The sequence below is a fragment of the Dunckerocampus dactyliophorus genome, chromosome 6 (assembly GCF_027744805.1).
Source record: "Dunckerocampus dactyliophorus isolate RoL2022-P2 chromosome 6, RoL_Ddac_1.1, whole genome shotgun sequence".
Lineage (NCBI taxonomy): Eukaryota > Metazoa > Chordata > Actinopteri > Syngnathiformes > Syngnathidae > Dunckerocampus > Dunckerocampus dactyliophorus.
In genome coordinates, this window is record NC_072824.1 from 27,167,437 (window position 1) to 27,172,966 (window position 5,530).

The following is a 5,530-nucleotide window of genomic DNA, read 5'->3' on the forward strand; positions in this document are numbered from 1 at the left end:
CCCTACTAGTGGTTTTGCTGTTGGGATGCACTCAGCTGGAAAGCAAATGAAAACTTTGCATCGTCACTGCAATCCTCATTGAACACCATTCTGGCACTTTTTTTCACATCTTTATGGCCTCATGTCAGATGACCGAGCCTCTGGTACATCGGGACAAATTACAGACCTGCCAACATGTGCACATTTTTTCTACACGGCAAGCGTTTGCACCCTTGAATACGCGTTGCTTCTCTCCAGGTACCCCTTTTTTGTTTACGATGACAATTGATGTCACGTCACGTTCTCAACCCTGACAAAGTGCTATAAATGCAGGCATGTCCCAAGTGCGACCCAGGGCCATTTGCACCCCTAGGGCTTGTTTGTTATTGGTCCCTGGCACACTTTAAAATAAAATGTAACCAAACAAAATTGGGGGAAAAAAGAGCAAATGGAAAAAAAGCTGAAATGTTGATACTAATAACTAACAATCACGTTTTTTTTCTTGCCTTTTTACAAAATTAAAATCAGTGGTCACCAAATGTATTCACGGTTGGCAGGTTTGAAATGACTCCAAGGGACGTGTATTTGCATATATTTATGTGAATATTATGAATATTCTGATTCTCTTCATGGTTTCATGGTTTGAGTTATCCACATTTACAATCCTCAACAAAATCTTAAAACCCTGGGAAATATAATAATATTATATCATAATAAGTAATCTGGTTTTCGCTGGTACATTCTAACCAGATTGTATGTAAAGTATCAAAATGCAAAAAGAAGAAACAGGAGCTAAGATAAAAAAAAAATAAAAACATTTAACCTCAAACAGACTTCATCATTTCATCATAAGACCTTAGCCTTAAAAAGTACAAATCTGCAGTCATTTTCTGTCTGTCGTTCAAACTGTCGTGACCTCCTGGTGGCAAAAACAAAAAGGCTTTCTGCGTTTGACCGATATCGTTCAACTGCACAAGCAAGGCCTCATTAAAGGTGACGTGCCTTTTAATGTCCAGGTTGGACACTGTAAGATGTAAGCAATTTCTTGAGGGTTATGGGACAAAAAAAAAAAAACACCCAAAAATATTCACTAGTAAGTGGAACAGACTGTCTGTGAAGACACGGGCTGATCCTCGAACCAATTGAAGGCTCTTACGGATGCTGACTGCAGCCCAGTGACCATAAAACACCATCACACACCAAAAACTATTGTAATATATATTTCGATTATAAAAATGGGAGTGGACAAGCGGCCCTAATAATAATAATACTGCGTTCTAAAACGAGTTAAATGTAGTGCCAGTTAAAGATTTGAAAATAAAAAATGACAAAAGATGTTTGCTTTAGTGATGGGAAAGTCATTGCTTATTACCGATTTGAGTTCTAATGAGTCACTCGCAGAAGAGAATTGATTGATTCTAGTCACTCGTCACAAAGCGCATGCATACAAACTCACACATACGCAACAAGTTGGTCCAGTTGGTCAGTGAAACTCAAGTCTACGTTGAGCACCTGTGAGTCAGTGAAATTTGCAGGCTGAGCGAGTGAACCGTTCGTTTTGTTGAGCCTGTGTTGCAGCAGAGGCAGGACGAGGAAAGGGGAGTTTGAGCTGATCTGTTTTCCCCCCCACAGGGTTAATAGATGCATACAAATGCAGTTAAGGGTAACAGTTGCACAATTAGTGACATGTTACCTGCTTTCATTTTTTAATTGAGCTAGCGGTAGCAGGGGTGAGTAAGTGAACATCTCCAGTTTTTTTTTTTCCCAGGCTAAGAACAGGAAATGTTGTGTTTCTCCCCTCTTTTTTTGTGCCATGGCTGTAATTCATCCAGCAGAAAGGATATTCCACACTGTGAGCTGTTGCATTGGGAGCACTTCTTATCGTCCGAGCTCTTCCTCCAGCAAATGATGATGCACTGCCCACCTCCTGAGTGTGTAGATGGAGCCTTCTTGTTCCTAGTCATGTGTGTTGCAAGAGAAATCCTACCAACACAGTCCAAGTTTAAGAGTATTAGGTATTTCTAGATTTTCTGCAGTAACGACATCATGTAGAACGTTCTGTTACATTGGAACCCGCCTAAGCCGGTCTCGCTTATGTCAACAAACCTATCCGATCCCATTCCACGTGTTCTTATTGCTAAACAGGTGCCCGTTTAAGCTGACTTTCTCCATATAACATTTCAATTGCCATCCAAATAGGTCATCATTTTAAACGTTACCATTAGCGACAGTGAAATGTGGCGTTATTATGCACTGATATCTATAACAACCATGGCTTTAGTCGCTATTTATTGATCACTACTACTACAATGTGGGAAGCTAAATAGCTAGTCAACGATAGTTGTGGTTACTCCCTCACAGGAAAACACTGCCCCCTCGCGTTTTGGTAGAGAATTGCATGAGCTCGGCCTAACTCCAAAGTTCATAAAGCTAAATCCCAATTCTTTTACATATTTAAAGCTTTCTCAAAAAAGTTAATTACTTTTTGGGGTAACTATTTACATTTGCAATGGAGTAATTCAGTTACTAATTCATTTACTTTTTTGGGAGAGTAACTGTAAGAAATTACTTTTTGAAGTCATTTGCCCAACACTGGTTATTCATATCATTATGGCTAAGCAGCGTCAAACAACAACAGCAGAGTGACTTCCTGTTCAGTGCAAAGCAAGCTTCAAAATGAAAGCTTTGCCGTATTAACCTGGGTTTTACCACAGACGCTCACAAAATGCACCCTTTTAAATGTATTTTTTAGATGGTTAGCCACTGGAGGAAAGATGTGTGCATGTACGAAAACTCCGTTTTCATTGTAATCAAGACATACAACGAAATTGCCGCAGCGCGTCTGAGGTAATGAACTATATGAAAATAGAAGAATGAAAATAAATAAAAATGCACAAATGGAGGAAAACCTCGTCCATGTACTTTTTTGTTTTGGTATTCGATTTCGGTTATGGCGACAACCCATTATGTCGATGTCAGTCAGCCAGTCTAACGGGCCTGGATGTCAACCGGTTCCACTGTACTGTGATGATGATGTCCTCACCTTAAGGTTACTGCTTTTAAATATGTTTGAAAAGTGAACTGCAGCTCAACAACTTTGCTCTTTGATAGTATTACCCTGACACCATCATAGCGTTACTAGCCTTTGTTGTATATTTACTCTTTTTTTTATTATTATTTGTTACCATTGGTTTACAATTGTTTACTACAAAGGTTTTTATTCCCCATGTTCATAGTGAGGCTGATTTGAAAGGGATTGGAAGATATACTTTCATTTCAGTGTATTTTTCAATGCAATGTCAAATCTTTTTACGTCTGTTGTTTCGGGAGCGTACTTGGTTTGAAATGTTATCAGATCAGCATATTTTGCATTTTGTCAGATTTCTTGCTCTGATGATCCAAACACTGTACAATTGCGTTTTGCTAGTTTTGTATAATCAGTCATGTGATTATCGAGCTACATGGTCTCGGGCTACGTTGGAAGAGCGAGGTTCTGATTCAAACCATGTGTCATTCGTTCATTTGATTTTCGAAATAAAAACAAAACTAAACAGATGAAATAGCGACTCGTTTTTTTCCATATTTGTCTCCAGGTGGAAATCGAAAAAAAAAAAAAACGGACGACGAATCGATTGACAATTTTGGAAAATGGACAAAACGGTTAACGGGCAATCCGTGTATCATTCGCTCATTTGTTTTTCGATTTGAAACCAACGCAAAAAAAACCCCAAACAGATAATGTATTTTTTCATAAGTTAACCAAAAAAATAACGTTTTGTTTATTACCTCTGCCAAGCACATATTTAATTTTATTTATATACAGGGCCAGTGCATATTAATAGACATTTCTGTCAATACACCAGAATTAGCCAAGAAGGCTATTTCTAATCTGTAGTCCCTCATCATAATCCCATTTACTAAAAGTATACAGTATATAGTCCACGTAAAACTACTTCCGGGTGAACTCGACTTATCAGAGTCGTAAAAGTTAATTTATATGCTTATTATCCATCTTTTTCATGTTTGACTTAAGTGCTGTAATATATGTAAAATACGACAAAAATAAGACCATTTCAGATGCTCAGTTCACCCTGAAAATGTTTGGAGGGGGAGGAGCCAGCGTGCATCACCTTATGCTAGGTGGCGCTATGCGTAATTATAGTAGTTGCATTAATCCCTCGTTTATTGCGGTTAATTGGTTAGTGAATTTACGCGGAGTAGGATTCCTTATTTACAAATTGAATATTTTTGCAGAACATAGAAAACCTGCTTACAGGTTTTAGCGCTATTAGAGCCCTCCAGACATGAAATAACACCCCTATGGTCACCTTTACCCGACTATTACCCAATATAGTAGACATCATAAGAGAAAATGAGACATCTTAGACATACGCAGGACATTATGAGCTTGCTGACGCTCAAGCGTAGACCGCCACCATTGTTACCTGCAGTACCAGATGTGTTGGTAATTGGACTTTCCCGCCCAAAGATGTCTCATCTTACTGCTTTACAAAATTGCTGACCTTGCTTTCATTTGCCAACCGTTATTGAGCCATATTTTATATTGTGTTTTAAAAATCCCACTGCACACCGAAACAAAATGTGTGCATGGCAACGTGGATACATACTGTAGGTTAACTGTGTTCCTACTGCCACCTAGTGGAAGAGCATTTCATTGTTCTGCCCATCACGATAGGACGCTGGCAGATGGGCGCCCTCTACAGGCGGGATACTCGCCCCCGCATGCTTCTCAGACGTCATCAAATGTCCACCACGTAACCAAACCAGAGTATGGTCGGGGGAGGGTCACTTCACCGCTGTGCCTCAGCCCTGGCTCAGGTTTATCATATGATTAAAAAAACGTAAATTACAGCAGTAATTGCTCAAAAAGAAAACATATTTCATTCTTCATATTATATTCATTGTATCGCAGACCAAGAGTCTCAAACATGTTATTTCACTACAAAAACAATAAATAAGAGGGAATTGTAACTGAGTCAATGAGTTGGTTTAGCCTTGACTGCTAGTTGAGTGACGGTGGGAGATTGCAATTAAGTGCTGCTATTTTTGTCAAAGTCATCAGGTGCACAATTTAGAAAGAAGAGGACAACCAGGGGCCAAATATAAAGGTATAACTTTATATAGTTACAAGAAATTGTTTTTGTAAAGAAAAACTGGTAGTGTAAATGTATTTTTAAAAAATGGAAGGGGGTTGGGGGCGCCAGAGCATTGGTCTGCCCAGGGCGTCATTCAAGCCAGAACCGCCACTGGTGGCATACTGGTACAGGGTTAGACACTTATACTCACTGCAGAGCACTGTAGGCACGGAAAAGGCAGTCAGAGGGAGGGCAAGCGCCATAGAAAATGGATAGATGAATGGATGGATGGATATATAATGTATATATAAATATATGTACAGTATATGTACAAGTATAAATGTAGTAATGTCAGAGGGAATTAGGAAATCTGGTTGACAGTCCAATACAGTAGGTGGCGGTAATGCACCTTCTGCTATGAGTGCCACAAAACAAGAAGAAGAAGAAGAATGACG